The sequence below is a fragment of the Athene noctua genome, chromosome 24 (genome assembly GCF_965140245.1).
Source record: "Athene noctua chromosome 24, bAthNoc1.hap1.1, whole genome shotgun sequence".
Lineage (NCBI taxonomy): Eukaryota > Metazoa > Chordata > Aves > Strigiformes > Strigidae > Athene > Athene noctua.
In genome coordinates, this window is record NC_134060.1 from 6,887,892 (window position 1) to 6,907,936 (window position 20,045).

General features: G+C 44.6%; 1 protein-coding gene across 11 annotated transcripts in view; it reads left to right on the plus strand.

Annotated features, from left to right (window-relative positions):
* The window catches only part of HIVEP3 (HIVEP zinc finger 3), a 265,717-nt gene that overhangs the window by 20,888 nt on the left and 224,784 nt on the right, over positions 1-20,045 (plus strand). For 7 of the 11 annotated variants that reach the window (XR_012635095.1, XR_012635094.1, XM_074925902.1 and 4 more), the window contains exon 1: positions 13,041-13,347. The exons of 3 other annotated variants lie outside the window; for them this stretch is intronic. The gene's annotated coding sequence lies outside the window, so the exon portion shown is untranslated. Of the gene's footprint in view, positions 1-6,867; positions 7,073-13,040; positions 13,348-20,045 lie in introns of those variants that run through there. One more of the 11 variants, XM_074925905.1, reaches the window with a different exon arrangement.

Here is a 20,045-nt window from a genome sequence, read left to right on the forward strand (position 1 = left end):
TCTGCCGAGACTGCACCTGCCTGGATATCCCTGTCGCCCAGCTCGCTGCACATCTGGGGCTGAGAGGACAGGGCAACCCCACCCATGCTCTTCCTTAGGGCTGCAGCTGTGAGACAGGACCTTTAGCAGTGCTAGCTTTTCCTTTTAATGCCTGCTGGCCACTAGGAAATTCGATTGGTTAGAGTAAAGGGCATCCCTGATGCAAGGGTTTGGCCCCAAGGTTGCCCTCCAAGCCTGCCCTCTGGGGACACTGCTGTGTGATGGGTTCTCAAGGGTCCCTCCTGTTTCCCTTTGAGGAAACTCATGTTCTTGAAGTTCAGTTCGTATCTTGTTTCCTGAAACATCTCAGAAAAGGGAAGTAGCTCTATTTTAAATATCCTCTATCTGTTCGCTTTGTATTTTCTCAGCCACGGAGCTATGAACCTGGTCCTGTAGTTGTTCAAGTAGAGCACCTCACAGCTTTCACCTTGACTCCTACTTGCTCTTTATCCCAACAGTGATTAATTCTGATCCTTTTGGTTTCTTGATAGAGACTTTCAGACACCAGGAAAGCACACTTTACTCTCCCTTCAACACCTGCATTTCAGGATCATGCAAGGTGAATGGGCCATGTGTAGCCCTGTGCTTGGGGCAGTGCATGGAGTGGCAGCCTGAGCCATGGCTGACACTACAAGTGCCATATTTTGCACTGAGAGTATCACTGACCCCCTTCCTCGAGAAGCCGTCCACATCTCTAACAGCTGTATTTGTTTCCAAACCAAACGAACATTCCTCAGTTTCCGAAATTTATGCAGTGTCCTAGCAGACCAGCTTGCTGAAGTGGTCTCAAGCAGCTCTGTGTGCTACTGGGGACTCCATGATATGTTGAATAAGTTGCAAGAGCAATGCCAAACATTCTGCTCAGAGAAGATCAGAGACTTTTTTTTTTTTTTTTTCTTCTAATCATGTGCTTTCCTTGCCTTATGAAAACATCTCTGTACTGCTTTTGCTAATAGCAGGAATCCTAAGAAAACACAGAGAGGGATCTGCAGTAAAGATCAAGCTACCATCAGGTTGCCCAGACAGCTCTGTTATCCCAGCAGAACAACCTCTCCATTGGGACTCCAGTAACCTCACCAGAGGTAATCGTGGGCAGATGCATCACCTGGGTATGATGTCATTGCACCGTGCTAATGTTGTTTTGTTCAGTGCAAGCAAAGGAGGTTGGTGAAATGGCTAGGAGCATTAGCACACAGCACCAAGGACTCGACCAGGGTGATTTATGCAGCCAGCTGGAAGAGATCCCCTGTTTGGGCAGCATGACACTCCCTGTCCTTTCTCAACATGCCGATTCCTGTTATTGTGAACTACCTGCTTGAGGCTCAAAGGAGGTGCTTGGCGTGGCTTGGCCTGGAGTTTGTTGCCACATTTTTCCTCTCCTCAGCTGCTGGACTCGTAAAGAGCTTCCCCCACGTGTTACATGAGCCTGGGAGCCTCCTCCTGCCTGGAGCCTTAACATAGTATTAGATGCGACTGAAGGGGTGCAGGACCGCAGTAGATCTTATCCACCATTTTCAAGCTGAGTCTTGAGCATCGGTACCTGCTGAGATCTGACCAGTGTGCTCTCAATGTGTGTAATATCAGCTGGAAGCAGAGGAGGAATTCAGGCTCCGGTCCAGCTCCCACGGTGTTCCACGAGGTAGGGTTGCTAGACATCCGTGTAACGTGAGATTTCCTGTATTTCAGACTGTGAGTTGTATTGAAAACATACGGGATGCTATCCTTCCTCTATTTCCTGCACAGTTTTAATATGGGATGTGAGAAATCCCACTATCACCTGCCCCTTCCCCAGACTTATGTCTTACAGTCTTCTTCATTGTCCACCTTTTCCCCCAAAAGTGCATCTGGCCGTCAAGCTGTAAGGACAAAGTTACAACTGGAACATGTTTGAGGTTTTTACTTCTGTCATGTTATCTATCCACTGGCTTTCTTAAGACCTTCAGCAGAGCCAATCAAACTGTATCACCAATTACTGCTAAGGTGAAAGTCTAAGCGATGTCTATCAGATGATTTATTTTATTTTATTTTATTACATAATTAAACACAAGATAAAACCAGGTTATCCCAACTGCTCAGTGAGAGAGCTGATTTTGCAGACAAGGGAAGCACTTTGGGTCTCAACTCTCCAGATTTCTGGAAGTGTTTGACATAATGTCACATGGAGATTTTTGCACTAAAGAGAATGGAGATTAGCTCACAGAGAATTAGCAAGGTAGGAGAGGCTACAAGAAGAGCCCCCGGAAGATCAGTCATGGGCTGAGCTTCTCTGTTACGTTGATATTAAAGCAAGTATAATACCCTGAGGAGATACGTGGACAGCACATCAGATGCCTTCACGGATGGAAGGGAGGATTGTGATGGGAGAGGAAGCACTGGAGGATCTTGGCTGCTTTTGTACAAAGTTCTGGTTCCCCATGGTCAGGAAGATGAATTAAAATTAGGTTAAATGTGACGACCATCTATTACAGTGAAGAGAACAGAGCAGTTTCCTTACTGAGGGGAGATTAAGGGTGTATCTACATCATCATAACAACAGACAGTCTTGTCTTAGAGTTCTTAGTCCAGCGTCAAGCACAGTAGTGAATTTATAATGATGGAGCTGAATTTGGGACTTGCCAAATTCATTGTATAAATGATCAAACGTGCATTAAATAAAAAGAATTTTGGATTACTTCAGAGCTTGTCAGAATGCAGACAAGTGGAAGTATCTTGGGGCACACAGTCCCCACAGCGGCTATTATATTATTTGGAAAAGGAGGCTGCTTTCCCATAGAGAGGTACTTAATCAAGATCTGAGGATTTTGGAGTTTGCCTCAGCAAAGCTCAGTCTCAGACAGGCTTTTTGTCTGTCACACCTTGCTCCTAAACAGGCAGCTCTGTGTAACCACAATCTTTCAGCTAGGAGGAGAGGAGAGGGAGCAAACATATTTCTCTGTGCTTTTCAGAAGAGCTGCGTGGGTTTTGCCTCCTTATATCTGGCTGCAGGAACCAAGTTGTTTCTGGTGGTTCAGGACATAATTCATGAAATACCGACCATAAACTGCTAAATGATGACATGTGACTATTTTTTTATTGTAAGCTATGGATGCCCCTAATTTGAGACATGCTTCCTGAGCAGGTGGGTGGGAGCTGGGACTGCCGTTTTGGGGAGCTCTGTTCAGTTCTTTGCTTACCCCCAAAACTTTGTGAAGCTCATGAGCAGTGTAACCCCTCCCTCTCCCAGCTATGTGAGGTCCTGTGTCGGTGGAAGCAGCAAGCTTACATAGGCAGTGGTTTAGACTCATGATTTGGTGCCTTTTTACTTTTTTTTTTTTTTTTTTCTTTAGGAATAACACCAAGTTCTCTTCCAGCTCCTGACATCCAGGAGCATCGGCCAGCTGGACAGGCCAAAGCCATGTCCCTCCTCCAGCCAGACGTGATGATGCTCATGTCCCAGCTGATCCTGGGGTCTTTGCAGGGATATGCCCCCTCTCTGCCATCCTTGTTGCTAGTGCTGCAGGAGGTGTTGAAGTCAAGAGCTGAGCTCAGCTTCTTTGCATTTTAACAAGTTGCATTTTTAAAAGTAATTATATTGAGTGAGAATTGCTTTTTTAGAAAAATGAGAAAAGATGCGGCACTTGCAGAGTTTGGGAGAGCTGTGTGCTGGAGCCAAGAGTCTGGATGCTGGAGTCCTTCCCTTCTGGACTCCCCAGGCCATAAGAGTCATGTTATACTCTCTGTTCAATAGCAAGGGATGTAGGAATGCCAAATCCACCGAGCTGCTGGCTTTCTGCACGGTGCTGCAGAATAACACACTGCCACTGTGCTTTAGGCTAGCCTCAATTACTTGCTTGTTATCAGGGTGGAGATCAAAGTACATCATTTAAAGAACAAATGCAGTAAATACCTTGAATTTATGTATTGACTATTTTGGAAGAGTGGATTGTCACAACAAGCTCAAGCTAATCTTTTGGATTTTGCATAAAGAACTGGGAAGAGAGAGAGACTAAGTGTTACCTGAGGTGCCTCAATTTGCATGATGCAGCGTGATTTTTATGAGGATACCACTGCCTGCTGTGTGATTCCTGATTCCATGCCTTGGCGTTGCTCTGGGATCTCTGCGCAGTCTGAATATCCTCAGGTCTCTGGGTACTACGGGAGTTGAGTCAGTGCTCTTTTCATCTAAGTGCTGACTTAGATGTTAGTGATTTATTTTTCTGCTCTAGGTTTATTTTTAGTATCTCCTGAAAAGTTGCATACCTTGAAAAGTAAAAGCAAAGGCACTGTTGGAGCGAGTGCTGATGAGCTGATTAGTCAGGTTCATCTGGCCCTTCCTTTTAAAGGCATTTCTTTCACTACTGTAGTAGCTTCTCTTGATAAAAACATGGTATATTTGGAGGAAAAAGTGTCAATAAAGTGTCATTCTGGCTAAATCCTTTGCCATTTTAGTGCAGTCTGGAACTGGGGAAGAGGCAGGAGTCAGAGGACGAGAAGATCCCTAAGAACTTGCTCCCATCCCATCCAACAGCAAGGCTTTTATCTTCCCTGACGTTAGAGTTGCCATCATTATTTCAGATTAACTAAGAAGTAGTAGTATGTAAGAGATACACACAACCAGGGTGTATTTAGAGATGTAGTAGCCATGAAATACGGTGGAAGTTATTTGCTGTTGGAATGTCTTGACATTCTAGCAGGATACCTTGTATATATATTACAGGTGGTGTAATTTAAATGTGTTAATGAAATAGTGCAAGCTGAAGCCTACCCTGCCAAGAGGAATGACTGCATAGAATTGGGTTTTGTGGATCTTGTGAGCAATTTGAAAGATACTTTTTTTCCTTTAAAGCATTTAGTTATGCTGCAACCCTAATGTTTAAATTATATTGAAACTACTGGGGTTTGCTCTTCAGGTGTCTCCACAATGAGTTTTCTTATCTCCTTCAGTGGAAGTTTCTGAATTATAAAAGCGATAGCCTTTGCGTGTGTGCGGGTTCCTATAGTACGCTTGCTTAAACAGAAACCTTTTTTTAAGAGTTCACATGATCTGGTTTGGGGTTTTCTGTGCAAACTGGTGGGAGAACTTTTACATGTCTTGATGAACAATAAGAACAATCCCTTGCCAAATGAAAATGCAATGCTTTTCAGTCCCTAGTCTTCTTAAGAAAGGAAAAGAAAATCTAACAGTCAACCCTGTGGTGTTGTCCCATCTTCAGTCTTGCATTTCCATACTGAGTTTTTAAGGCACAGGAGGTGACTGCAGCCATCAGCAGGTGCCCTTTACCAGCACTGCGGAGCATCCTGCCTTGCCTTGAGTCTAAGAGGCCCTAGGAGGAGACAGCTCTGATGGTGCTACAGCCCTTGACAACATTTACACTCAGCCCTCGGGGGCTGCCAGGCTGCGGCCACTCTGCTGCTCCTTTCCAGTGGGACCGAGAGGCTGGCGCTGAGTAATTGCTATTTTGAGCTCTCTCTCTTTCCCCCTTGCTTTTGTAGCAGATGGGGAAAAGGTGAGAAGCCGTGAACTCTTCTGTCACTGGTCTTCTGAGAGCAGCCATTTGTAGGCTGTTTATCCCAAATTCTCTGCTACGAAAAAGTCACAAAGTCTGCAGAAATCCCAGCTCGAGGAACAGCTGGCCCCAGGTCCAACAGGTGGGGCTTGAAATGGAACTGGGTGGGGAGGAAACAGTTTTGAAAGACTCGCCCTTTACTGAATTCATGTACCTTCTGATTGCAAAAATACCGGGAATCCCCAGCAGTCCCCCTGACATATCACCGAGTGGCATTTCTCAGGAAGGGGAATAGGAAAAAAGGCCTCTTCAAGCACTTGTGTTCATTTGAATTGGGTGGCTCCTTCCATATAGACTGAAGAAGACAAAAGTCTTGCATTTTTCACCAAAAAGCTGGATTATTTAAATTTTCCATGTCTGAAAGCAATGGCAGGACAAGGCAAAAATCTCCAGCTGATGAAAAGGAGAGTTTGCAGGTCTCCTGCAGGTCAGTTTGCAAAAGGGAGTATCACCCCATCACCCTCTTTCTGTCCTCAGCTCCACTGCAAAATCATGGTCTTGGTATGCGTCCCTGAAAGCCAGCTATGTTGGAAATTGAATCTCTGCTTGTGGTGTTTCTAAACAGCAGAAACACCGAAGGGCAGCATGAAACTGAGAGGTTGGAGATGAGGCCCCTTCCACCAAAAAAACTCTGCAGGTAGAATTAGCTCTGCCCAGATTTCCAAGTCTCAGGACAAGATAGAAATATCTTCTGCTTAGTAAAATAATTCCTCACTGTTGGGAAGATGTGTATGAACTGAGGAAGAAATAACAACTCCATGAAGTGCTTTTTCCGCCACACTGTGCTAAGGTCCTTCTCTGAAAAATGCCCACGTATGATGGCCGTGGGCCCCAGAGCACCCCCCAGTATTGGGGAAGGGTTTTTTGTCAGGGAAGACCCACCTGTGTGCATCCAACATTCACTGAAGAAGAAATGAACCCATGGGGGTAGTCTGGGCATCATTTGGATGTCTAGTGCATTGGCACATACAGGAAACCGCATGTTGATAGTATTTCTTTTTTTAATTGAGAAGTGGAAGAAGTGCACTTTTTTAAATTAAAAAAACACACCGACTTTCTTAGGTGACAAGGGAAACTTTAATGCAGTTTCACTAATACTTCAGAGATTCCTGTCATTTTATACAGAGCGAAATTAGTCTTGAGGTAATAAAACCAGCAAGCCTCTCAAAGCTGGAAAATATCCCTTTCACTAAACCACTGAAAATAAGGTCTAAGGATACAGCAAGAATTTATCAGATTTTTCTATTTCTGCAAAGCTTTTTTTTACAAGAGATTCTGCTCTTTCTGGGCCTTCCCTTAATCTACTTCTGACTTTTTTTTTTTTTTTTTTTTTAAGGAAACTTTGCTGGCTGAAGCTTCACTCCTTTAAAAGTTTTATGCAAAGTCTTGGTGCCAGATGCTGCTCTTCATCTCAGTGGCTCTATACTTGCAGCCTACCCTGGAGTTGCTCTCTCACAGTTTGGCTTGTTTATTCCATATTCCGCCAGGTTGGTTAATTAAACTCTGCCCAACTCTTGCAAAAACCTAAGACAGAATTACAATGGGCCGCCTGTGGATGTCTGAATGCAATCAGCCTGTGGAGGATGGATGCGTTTTGGCATTAACAAACTGAGCTGTTGCCTTTTGGCTAGGGTAGGCTCTTCATTTCCTTATCACTGAGCATTTAATAGCGAATAAGTAACCCACGGGATCATTGCTGCATCCCATCCCTTTTTCCCCTCCGTCTCGCTGGATGCAGAGGAGCACCCACTTGCACGGGGAGGTGCCCAGCTCAGAAGCTGGGTCACCTGGAGGCAGCTCTCCAAGGCCAGCTCCTGTTCTGTGATGTTGCTCCTGTGTGTTGCGGTGGGAGAAGACCCTGTGCAGTGCTGCAGCTCAAAACATGCCCCCACGCAGGCTGCAGGTCCTTGTCACACAGCCCAGCCCCGAGGCAGGACAGAGCCTGGGGGTGCGACTGGGGTGGCATCTCCATGTCACCTCATCTCCACATCCCGTATGGGGAAGCCAAATCATAGGAAGCAGAGGGGTGTTGTTTGCTTGCCTGGTGTGCCTAATATTTAGCTCCAATTTTGTCAGCTTGAGCTGCTGCTCTTAAGTGTATAAATGTGTTCTGGTTTATTTGGGCAGCAGATTTGTTTTTCTTTATTGGCTTAAAAATAAATTGTGCAGCATATACTATTTAAGCCACTACTCAGGCTGCTTGCTCAACCTCTGGAGAGCCCTTCTTCAGTTCTGTATTGTTAATTCAAACTGTGCTTTAGCTGGTGTGCTTTGCCTTACAGATCTTATCTTATTCTCTGACCCCCCTCCCACCCCCCAATGTGTGATTTTTGGTTGATATTTTCTCTGCCATACAGGCACTCTTTGTGCTTGTTTAAATTGTCATGGGTATTCCTGCCAAGGCTAGTGCATTAGTACCTGTTTCATGCTGATGTGTATATGCAAGTGTTATGTATTCTGCTTAAATTAACATAAGAATTAATAATTGCCCAGCCCGTGATTTATCTGTTAAGTCACTGATAGCACTGCGCACAGTGAGTTTTCCTGATCTTCTAGACACCAACTTGCATGTAGAAGTTTCTCATGGAGAAAGAACAAAATACCCTCTGTCCCTATTGCCAGAAATCATACATCCCGATTTAGTTTGGGAGTATTATTTTCTCTTTAATCCTATGTATTCTTCTAGTTTGTTTGCTTTGGTGTTACTCTCCATTCCACTGTGGAGATGGGGGAGCTCTGCTGCAGAAGGGCTGCTTAGTCCAAAGCATCAAGGAGACAGCCTCTTGACTTAGTCCATCACTTTTCTCACCTGGGTGTTTCTGGAGAATTTAAGCCCATAATTTTTGAGCTGCCTGATGAGCTGTTGCTTGGGGATGCTGCTTGGTTCTCGGTGCTGGGAAGCAAAGGGTTTAATTTTCAGTTGGGGAGACAGCTCTGGGTATGGAGCTCAGGAGTATGGGCCCTGGCTGAATACTTCTTCTGCACCTTTGCTCATCAGTATTTCACATCAAGGGAGCATTGTCTGGGCTCACGAGGAGGAAACGCAGCCCCTGCAGCTCTGCTGGGTGGGTTTGTTTTGTTTGGATACTGGTGATGTGGATGACGGCTCCGAGAAGCATTGAATGCTCGCACGGAAGCTTTCAAAACGCATCTGCTGCTGGCTTTGCCTGGATCCAAAGTGGCAAAAGAAATATGGGAGAGAGAGAAACTTTCACACCTTCTAGCCAGCCAGCCTCAACTGAGCAGTTAGTTCCACTGTTGGCTTTTCTGCTCCTAAATACACCATGGGATTGGTTTAAAGGAACAACTTCCCACTCCTTCGCTCTCTGTAGGACCTAAGGAAAAAAAAAAGAACTGAAGCTCTCCATGCAGTTTCCCCACTTGCAAAATTGCATTAACGATGTTTGCATGCATTCACAAAGTGTTTTGTTCTCCAAGGATAGAAGTGTTATGTCAGTGCTGTGCATTGTCATTATTTATTATCTTGGAGCTAATGGGATGCAATACAAAGAGCGCGGCATGATTTCGGAAGCTGAAGGCATGCCGCGTTTCCTGATGACAATGTGAATGATTGAGGCTGTGTGAGACGTGGAATTTGTCCTTTGCAGCGTGCTGATGAGGAATCCTTCATTGTTCCTCTGAGCGAGGCTCACCAGGCGGTAGGTGTTTTGTATTAGTCTGGAAGGACACTGGAGAAATTTGAGAAAATAGCTGGTGTAAATTTGTGGTTTCAGCAATATTAAGAAACTGTTGACATGTTGTTGGGAATAGCATTTCAGGGTGTAAATGCCTGAGAAAGGCAGTAGGGAGATACTTAAGTTACAGAACCATTTCAGCCTTGAAAGTCCTGAGTGACCTGGCCTTCACTGGAATAGTATTTTGAATCTAGAAGCAAATGGTGAGTGACTGAATTTTCATCTTTTTCCTCCTCTTTCTCCTCCCCCAGCTCTTCCTCAAAGCAGGTTGGCACATGTATAGTGGAGCTACCACATGGGCTGTACCTTGGCTCTATCATCTTGTTGCATCTGACAGACTGAGCAGTTCTGGGTTTGGTCTGGTCCTTGAGCAGGAGCCATCCAGGCGCCTCTACAGGTTTGGGGAAACAGCCTTGTGTTGTCAGCAAAGGTGTCAAGTTTTGGTTGACCTGACCAGCAAACATAATAAGGATAAGACATGTATTTCTGTAATCGTTGAAGTTAAATGTTGTGAAAAATCCTTGTTGTGAGCCCAAGGATCTGGCCACCGTCTCATCTGGTGTGCTTCATTAACCTAATTCCGGGTTGCCACAGTATTTTGCGTTTTTAACTCGAAAATAGATGAGCACAAATGACTTCATCCTATGCTTTGAGGTGGATGCTTTTGACTTAGATTTAGAGACTTAATTTTGAAGCTAATACTTTTGTGCATTTTTTTCATAAACATTTGCGTCCCTCCACTGCAGGGTCTTCACTGGCACCAGGCTGGTCCTGACTCCTCTTACACTGTAAACTGGCGTTAGATCTTTCAAAAAAGAAAACATGTGCTAAAAAATGCAACCCCCCCCACCCTGTAATTTCAGATAATTAAATACATCCTTGCATATTTGTAGTCTGCATAATCAGTTGTTCAAACATGACAGTCTTATTAAGTACGGATTGTCAGTAGACTCTCGAGTTTAAACCATTGCGTAGCTATTTAAAAAGAAAGAAAAAAGAACCTGTGGCCAACAGAAATGTCATGTCATACATCCTGGCTGACCTGCTGTTGTCTATCAAGGTATGTTTGAGCTTTCAGATATTAGAACTTTTCAAAGGAAAACACATGGATCCCACCTCTTTCGTATTAATATTTCCTGAGTGCTTTTCCTTTCAAGTGTTTCTGTTTTCAGTGGTGCCTTTTTCAAATTAAAAAGGCTTCCCAAGCCTTTAAACACAGCATGTGTCCAAAGTGTGGAAAATTCTCTTTGAAGAGTCACAGTGTTTAAAAAAAAGAAAGGGAGGTAAAAAAGGAGGAGAGCAAATGCTGGCTGGTGTGGTGTGAAGGGCAGCTCGGTGCTTTCAAACAGAGCATTTCTGATTAGACATGGGCTTTGCTGTGCTGGTGTTACACATTATCCAGATAAAGATGAATATGCATGCAGGCATACTTTGAAAAATTTGTGTGATCTATATTAATCTAGTTGGTGTTAACAGGAATATTTGGACGCTCATGCTGTTTGCATCTGAGGTAGGATGTAGAATAGCTGAGGCTGCCTTCTCTGGAAGGTTTCACGTGAATGTGGGGACACCTGACAGAACTGACATCGTGGAGAAGGGAGGGAAGAAGGGGAAAATAATCTCTACCAAATATAGGTTTCTTTTTCATATAATTGTGCTTGCATGTCCCTTGGACACTGGACTGCATGTTGTTGGTTTCAGTGAAATGCAAAGTGATTTGATGACAAAATGCAATCGTCAGACTCGCACGCTGACCTGATGCACTCTGCCAGGCTCTCTGACCCTGCTGTCCACTTTCAGACAGTGAAACTGCAGGATTGGGGCTGGTCTTGTGATTGCCAAGAACTTTATTCTGGGATTTGTACAAGGGTTACTGCAAATGAACACGGGATTAGGAAATACTTTGCGTCACAACTTCCCCAAAACTGTCAGCCCACGACCGCTCGGCAAACGGTGCCGAGAGCCCCGTGTGTGTTGGCAAGCTTCCGCCGCCGTTGCCCTGAGCATCCCGTGGTGTGGAGGAGCAGGTCTCAGCGGTGCTTGGATGTGGAGGGTCCCAGGTGTGCTGCCATCTTCCCGTAGCCCCTGAGCAGGAGGAGATGAGGGCTCGGGGGAAGAGCCCTGCCTCCTCCCCAAGCCTACGTGAAGCTTCAGGCTGCAGCGTCAAGGGAAGAGACCAGTGCAACAGCTCGCAAATCCCTGCTGGCCTCTTTAATTGATGAGGAGCTCTGTGTCCTTTTTAATCTGTGCAAAACTTTCCTGGAAACCAGCTTGGATAGTTATTTGTAGTCTGTCATTATCTGATTATCACAATGCTGATTGATAGGCAGGGAACATGGTGAACGTCTGACCCTGAAGCTGCTGCAGAGCAGCGTGTATTGATAACCTGTGAAAAAGGCAGTTTTCTATCTTTTAGGCTGTATCAGCCAGCAAAAGTATCTTTGTGTTACTGAAACAGCTTTCAGTATAAACTGGACGATTGTAGACTGTTTGCTTGGTTTATTTCTCTGATTGCTCTCCCCCTTTTTTCCCCCACCTTGTGTTGCTTGTGCTAAATGAAGAGCAAACCCTCTGGTGGGGTTTGAAGTTAGCAGGTTTGCTGTTAAATTACTGCTTGTCTAAGGTAGTGAAGCTCGGGGCAGGAGCTGTGAAAATATTGGGAGAATGGAAGCGAGTCAAAAGTTTGAGGGATGATATTTCTTGTAGCATGCACTTACCTGGTAGGAAAAAAGAAAAAGAAAAATTTTGGCTTGCCTTGACATCTTTCAAGAAGATCTCGGTGCATTTTAAGACATACTGTATGCATGTATGCAGGGCCCGTGATGCTGGCGTTATAGGCTCTGACATAGGAAAAGAGATGACTGAGAAAAGATGTCTTATCCACTCCCTCACAACTGGGGAGAGAATTCAGGATTTGATTCCCAATCCCCTCCCTTTTCTGCGGGTTGATGTTTCTTTATTCTCCATCTGCTTAGCACTGGAATACAATCATAGTACATAAATTGTCCTTAAGCCTCACCAGATGCTTGATCAAAGGTGGAGAGATAGTACACAGGTTAAAGGCCAAAAAGAGATCTGCCAAAAGCAGATGCAAAGCTGAAGTGTCAGAGGTAACATCATGTTGGATAACAAGTTTTGTGGCTGCGATGCACGGCTGGTAGCAGGAAGCACAGGGAGAAAAATGGATTCCTTCACTGCTTGCCCTTTGGGGCTTAGGATACTGAGACAGCATAGTCTGCTCTTGCTTGAGGTTTTTTGGTTTGGATTTGTTTGCGTTTTTTTTTGGTTCAGATTTGAAAGTTAAATCATAGGAGTGGGGATGTGTTTGCTCAAACATACCCAGCAGGTTTAGTTGGCTTCTGGGAATCCCTCTGAACGTGAACTTGAACTCCGAGGGATGGAGCTGCTGGCCTTGGATGAGGCAAATAAAAGGCTCTACTTGCTGTATCTTAGCTGGTCTTTGCGTTTATTTTTTGTCCTCTGAGGCTGTGCTGCTTTGTCTTCCCAGGCTGTTTCCTGGTGCTTAGAGAAAAAAAGGCCACAACCATGCTCTGAGAAGAGATTTGTGCTATAATGAGAATCCTTTGCTTTTATTAGCGCTATTTGCATAGACCCAGCATGTGGAAGATAAGAGGCTTAAGCTGTTAAGTGTAGAGAAATGTAAGGTAATAATGAGGTTATGGAGGAAACCCTCAGCGGCTGTGCTGAGCCGGGGGCAGAGCCTGAACCCCTCTGCTCAGCAATGCCAAATGTGGGGTGCAAAGCCGTGCAGACCCCCGGAATCTCCCTCAACCTTCGAGATGTGCAGCACTGGATTTTGCCTGAAACGCTGCCTGTTATTCCACCTCTTTGCTTCTGCCTTACTCGCACTGTATTTATAGCCTTTGCTCCTCATTTCTTCAGGTCTAGCATGGGGTTTATTGCCCGTCTGGCTTTGTAAGGCGGTGGGAGGATGCCCAAGTACCTTCAGAGAGCAGGAGCAGGCGGCGGAGGTTTGTGCTGCCTTCAGTCTCTCTCTGCCTGACACTTCAGCACGCTACAGGAGCTGCGCAGGTTGGATGTTGCTGGTATGAGATGGACAGATTTTCTTATAATGCCATTTATTTAAAGACTTGTTTTGATGCCTCACTGAGAGCCCTTCACAGGGACAGACGACTCCTTGGAATATGCCATTTTGAGAGCCAACACATGCCATGTATTTTTTTAATATGTATACCTATGATATGTCTCTGTATATTTATGTCTGATTGCCCCACTGATGGACCACGCTGTAGATTAGTAGGAAATGTAGTTATTAGTTCTTGATAAGCAGCCACTTTTCATCCCAGCTGCTTTTTAATTAAACATAGATGTGAAGTGCAGCTGTTCATTCAAAGGACACTTTTTATTTCTTTGTAAAATGCAGCATTTTACAAGAAGAAAATTATTTATAAAGTCCCATTTTCATTCCTATTTAATTTTCTAACAAATATTTCTTATCACAGCTAAAGGTGAACTCAGTTTGGGAACTGTTAGCAAAGGTGAGATGTGGTCTTCAGGAATGGGGAGAGGATTTATTTTCTTCAAAAATATTTTTAGATCTTGGTGCTTTTGTGCTTTTCAAAAAAAAAAAAAAAGTGCAATTTTATATGTACAGCTGTGACTTGATTTGAAGCTTTCCAAAAGCTTGGAGCCCCAGAACTTGTACAAAAGTTGTTTTTGAGGATCTGTGAGTAAATCAGAAATTGCTGTGAGAAAGTAGTGCACTGCTGAAAATATTGGGCCTGACTGTTCAGAAGGGACAGAGTTCTGTGGTTGAAACCCAGGTATTAGCCCAGTAAACTCTAAATGGCATAAGCTGCTGGAGTGGATGCTCTTCTGGTAGTCTTCTGATGGAAGAAGACCAGTAGTGGTTTTGGAGAGGATTTTTATAGGGCACCAGTGATGTTGCAAGCAGTTGTTGATTTTGATTGTTAACTAGTGTGCCAAAGCAGTAACTTCACTGCTTTGATTTAAAACAGCAGTGCTGTTTCTGATAAATCAATTGCATTTGTATTACTGGTCATCTGGGTTTTTTTCTTTCTTGCTATTCCTTTTTGCTCCCCAAATACACTATAGGGATGTTAGCAACACCCATGCTAGGACAGAAATTAAAACAAGCTCTGCAGTTGCTGAAAAAGTGCTAACCATCCCTGGTCACCTCAATTTTCTGCTTTGTTGGTGCAACATTTCATGGTTTCTGAGAGCTGAGCAAACTAATGTAGGGTTCCCAGTTGATGTGCTCAAAATATTGAAGTGTTTTGGTGAAATCCCTCGTTACAAAATTTAACATCTTTGAACTTTTGCAGTAAGCCCACCTGGATGGAGCGTATTTCTTTTAAGGTCCCTGTGGTCTGTGTGGAGGCACTTGGGCTGCAAGGAAATGATAAGCACAAGAAAATAGGAACTTTCACCTTTTTACCGTAGCATGAAAACCAAAACACTGAGTTGCACTGTTCGTTTTTACTGGGGCGCCTGACAGCCCTAAGCAAGCTCTTTAACTGTTACGACTTCAGATGTGTGCTCCCTTCCTTTAAAATAAATCCTGTGTAACCCAGGTGTGGTTTAGCCGTGTTTGGCTCTAACTGTGCTGTGCCTAGATGGCGCATTATGGCTTTTGGGCAGAATCCGGCAGCAAAAACGGGGAGTATGATTTCAAGGTAATCACAAGTGCATTTGTAAGTGATTCCTGGTGAGAAATTTGGGAGCAGATGGGTGGTGTCATAGGATAGATCCAGAAAAATAAGTCTGACTGGAGATGAAATGGTCTTGCCATGTCTGACTTGTGGTGCAAGTCCCACTGGAGAATGAAACTTTTACACCATGTTTTGCTTTTGATTCAGGATTTTCCATATTAATTTCCTAGGTGGTTCCAAGTCCCCCCAGTGCTCTTTCCTAGTGCAGAATACAGGGTTGTTTATAGCCTTGCAGGAGCTTGTTCAATAGGTTTTCCAGGATACCAAGGCAAGAGGAAAGAGGTCCAGGTCAGAGACATTTTCCTCTCCGCCGTGGAGCGAGTGTGAGCTCATGTGCAAAGGCTGGTGCAATCTGGCACATCCCACAGGTGTGCGGGAAGCAATTCTGCAGACAACAGGTTATCCAGGACGAGTTGTTCTATTTCTGTTGTTTGTTGACACCAGGTCCCTGACAGCTTTGCCTGGTCTCACTCTGGCTTTAGTTGTTAGCACTGATTCCCCCTGGAGCCTGGGCTGTAGAAGAAAAAGCCAACAGCTCATCCTCCCTCTTGGATTACTGTGGAATTGTGCATGTTCCTTTTTTATTATTTTACATTTAGGTACAGCGTGACCATTTGCAGGTGAACATTTCCCTGCACATGATGTGCCTCAGGTCTGTCCCTAGACAGATGAAGTCCAAGCAGCAATTTCAAAAGCACTGCCGGTATTAGTGCCCAGGGTAGCCTGCCCAGCCATCTCCAGGGACAAAAGGGGTGTCGTCTTCTGCGCTGGGAATACCAGCCACACCATGCATGACATGGACACTGATGCCTGAGACTGTTGGTCCTTGTATTTCTGTGCAAAAGGAGTGCCGAGGATTCCTCGGTGATTTAGTAGCACGTTATCCCCAGTTAACACCAGTGGAAGTGATGACATGGAATCAAGGCAGATGAAATCATGCCTGGGACCCTAAGACTGGATAACAGGAACACCAGAGCTGCTTCAGGCATTGAACCACCGATGGCTTAAAGGTGAAAATCCTACTCCTAATGCATCAAACCAGTATCTGTTCCTTGTGGTTAGAAGCACTGACGGCTGGTCCTGTAAGCACTGGACGTCAGCACACTCAACACTGACTTCGTCTCTCTTTTGTGTACATCTTCTATGATAGGGGAAGCTGCAGTCTCAACCTGCAAAACTATTTTTGGAAGGAAGCTCAGTTCATTAAACCTGCAACTCAGTATTTTTTTAAGGGGAGACGGAGACAGAGTGGTTTGCTACAGTTTATTTGACCTAGTTAAGGAAAATATCAAGTCGCCTCAGGCAAGTAATTAATTTGTACATACTTCCTCCTGCTCGCGGCATGTTGTACGCAGCCAATATTTTCTGCAGGTGAAGATGATCGTCTTCATGGCTCGCAGGAAGCCTGCCCAGATTTGCAGCTGCCGTGCGGTATGTTAGGTAGATCCTACATCTGAAAGGAAAGGCAGCAGGTCTGCAAGAGAGCTCCAGATGGTATTTATTCGAGACCTCAGCAGTTGACTTGGGATGATATAAAGCTTTCCCTGTTGCTTTCTCTTTGGCAGAAGCGCTGTCTTTCGGTGTCGTTTCCAGACTGTCAGGGCTGGATTCAAGGGTATTTTTGTGGTTACCTTGAGAGCCCTGTCTGCAGAGGAGATGCCGAGCAAGGATGTCTCCTTGCAAGCTCCTTCCTTGCTGCTCAGCCCCAACTCACAGGGGCCGGCAGCCTGGGGCAGAGGTGGTGCTGCTGCTCTCTATTCCTGTCACCACTGCTGGGACAGGTTATTGTGGGCTCCAAGGTGACACCAACCCCACCAGCTGGTCATTAGATATGAATCCATCCGCTTCCAAACCCCAGTGCTGGGTCATTCCGTCTCATAATGCCTGTCCGGCTCCAAACTGTACATTTTTGCAGCTTAGCACAGCACCTTGGCTTGGTTTTTAGAAAAGCATCAAACGTTGTGGGCACAGGGCCAAACCACAGTGGTGAGGAGGTGACAGTCTTGCATGCAGTAAAGCTAAACTCTCAGAATTAAAATAACTTGTTTTCAGGCTCAGAGTCAAAACCCATGTGGAACCTAGTTGGGGGGAAAAGCCCGTTTCTTATTATTTGAGCCTCTGGGATAGAAAACTCCTAGTTACCCACATCGATGATGTGCTACATGGCAATTTTCACAGGTGTGTAAACCATCAGTTATCCAAGTATATTCAACCACACACTTCCCCCCTGTGCCATTTGCATAATGAGGGATGTCTGGCAGGTAAAAAAAAAGTCCCTGAAAGTTGTTTTAACCTGGAAATCCTGAACTTGGCAGAAAGACAAATCTTAAACTCTTTGTCTGGTTTGTGAAGTAACATTTAAAAGAAATAGAAATGGTATTTTGTTGGTAGCTGTGGCAATCTGTTAAAGAGCATATCTAATTTAATGAGCTGGCACTGCGGTCATTTGGAGAAGCTTGCTTTTTACAGAAAAACGTATCTTATGTAATATGTAAAATTTCTAGCAGCAGTTGGCTGTTTAGCAGGAAGGTAGGTGCGTGCCGGCATCAGGAGAAAAGTGGAAATAGGCCCAGAGTTGGAAAAAAAAACGTGCAGAGAGTTTGCTGAAGGGCTGTGCTGTACAGAAATGGGTTGTCTGAAAGCACATAGGTTTGTGTCTGGCCTCACAGGGCTTGGTGCAGGCGGCATCCGATAAATTCTTGGGGGGCACACACGGATTTAGAAAGTGCCAACTGGTTGACTAAAAATGTGAAAAGTAAAATTTGCAGTTACTTCTGTGTTATGGCTGTAAATGCTACTCTTGGGTGTGTGTACATGCACGCATGTGCTGTGCTTCTCCAGGGGGCACAACTGCTGGGGTCCAGCACCAGATCTGACCGAGCATCGCTGCACGTCCCTGTCACCTGCCCCAGCCCCACACAGCCTCTGGGAAGGGCTGTTCCTTTTTCAGAGAGAGAAATCTATGAAACTGGATCTTTTGTGACCTGACATAACATGAAAAGTTGTTCTGTGGAGTTTTTTTCCATTGTTAGGCTACTGATGGTGGTTGAAGGGCTTTAAAAACCACATGCAAACCATGGGAATGGTCGTAACATTGGTAAAGCATTAGGAAATGAATGTGGCAGACTCAAGAAAAAGAACAATTAGGTCACCATACTCTCTTCTGGGACCACATTCCTCGTGCACAAGTTCAAGTGCTTTGTCCCATTTCTAATTATCCAACTTGCAGAGTTTCTACCATAAACCCATAAACTCTTTGGTGACTAGTCATCTAGGACCCCATATTATCTATTTTATAGAGAGAGAGAGAAAAAAAATTGGAGATTCTCTTTCTCTCTCTCTCTTTTCATATATATATATATATATATGGATTATTTGCCATTTTTTTCTGTTTTATTTTTGTTTCAGAAAGCTGGAGGTGGAGGGACTATGAGTGTCTTCACTGTGGGTACTTGGGTGATAGACATACTTGATCTAATATTTAGTTGGGAATAGTCAGCGAATCACAGAATCATTCAGGTTGGAAAAGCCCCTCAGGATCATCGAGTCCAACCCTCAGCCCAACCCTACGAAGTTCTCCCCTACCCCACATCCCCCAACATCTCACCCAAACGACCCTTAAACACACCCAGGGGTGGGGACTCCACCCCCTCCTGGGCAGCCTGTTCCACTCTCTGACCACTCTTGCTGGGAAAAAGTTTTTCCTAATGTCCAGTCTGACCCTCCCTTGTGGCAGTTTAAGTCATGTTTGTTTATCCTGTATTCCCACCTGGAATATTTCTTTCTCCTTTCTTTAGACCAGTGTGGATGGTTTTTCTTGTCTTCACTATAAGGGCATGATATTGGAGTTTCAGCTCTCTTCAACTCCTCTAAAATAATGGGAGTGGGGGATATTCTTTATCTCCCCCAGTAACTTGGCTTTTTTTTCTTCCCCCAGTGAAACAATCTGGTTCATCTTAAAACTGCAGCATCATTTTTTTTTTTTTTTTTTTTAGTGGAGAATAAACCGGAATAAACACAGTTCTTTGATTTATGTGTTAATGAAAAAGAACCTAATGGACATGGGAGGACAAATAATTGTTTTAATGCCTCTTTTGATCATTTCAAGTGTCAGTGCTGGGAAGCACGTGGCCGTTTTTTCTGGGCTTCTGTAATTTATAGTGTTTTGGGTAAAAGCATCACTGCTGATGTGAATTGTTGAAAAAGAGAATGCGTTTGAACGTAGCAGGAGGCATCAGTAAAGACGGGAGTGGGCAGATGTCCTGGGGATGGGAAGATACGGGAGAGGGGTCACATTTCTGAAAAACAGTGAGGAGGGGAGCAATGCACGGATGGGAGCCGGAATGCTGAGCAAGAAATCCCAGAGAGCAGAGCCTCGAGAAACTGCAGCTGAGTCCAGGTTTAGATGCATATTGGCTAAATAGTTTTTCAAGCAAAGTGACCCCCAGACTGGGACTTTTCTTGGGGAGGTTCCTGTGCTCTGAACCCAGCCCCGCCGGCAGGAGGGAAATTCCCAGCTGCCTCGCTCCCCAGAAATGGAAATCGGAGCCTGCCGAGGCAAGTGTTGCTGTTGGAGGTCGTTCGGGCTCTTTCGGGAGATGATTATTTGCATTTAGTTCTATTAATTTCCTCTCCTAAAATATGCCCTGTGGGCCCCAGCATTATTGTGGCTGTTCAGCCCTGGGTTTTGTTGAAGACTTTTCAGTATTGGGAGGATGTTGGAGAATAAATTTCACTAGTTAGACGTTGTCGTATTCATGCCACTCTACTCGGATTTATGAATCAGTGCTTCTCGCTTCAGCTTGTATTACCAGGGTTTTCTCTCCCTCCAACGCCCCCTTCCCAACATCTTTCAGTTGTTTCCAAACAGCTGGCTGGCTAGCGACATCACCAGTTGCTAGCACAGGATGAGAAAAAAAAAAAAAAAATTCAGAGCTACATAACTCATGAAAATGGTTTGAAAACTGTGAGGTTTTAAGCATGGTACAGTTTGAGATTTAGGAGTGATTACTTATTTAAGTTTTATCTCATGGGTTTTTAAGGATTTAGGT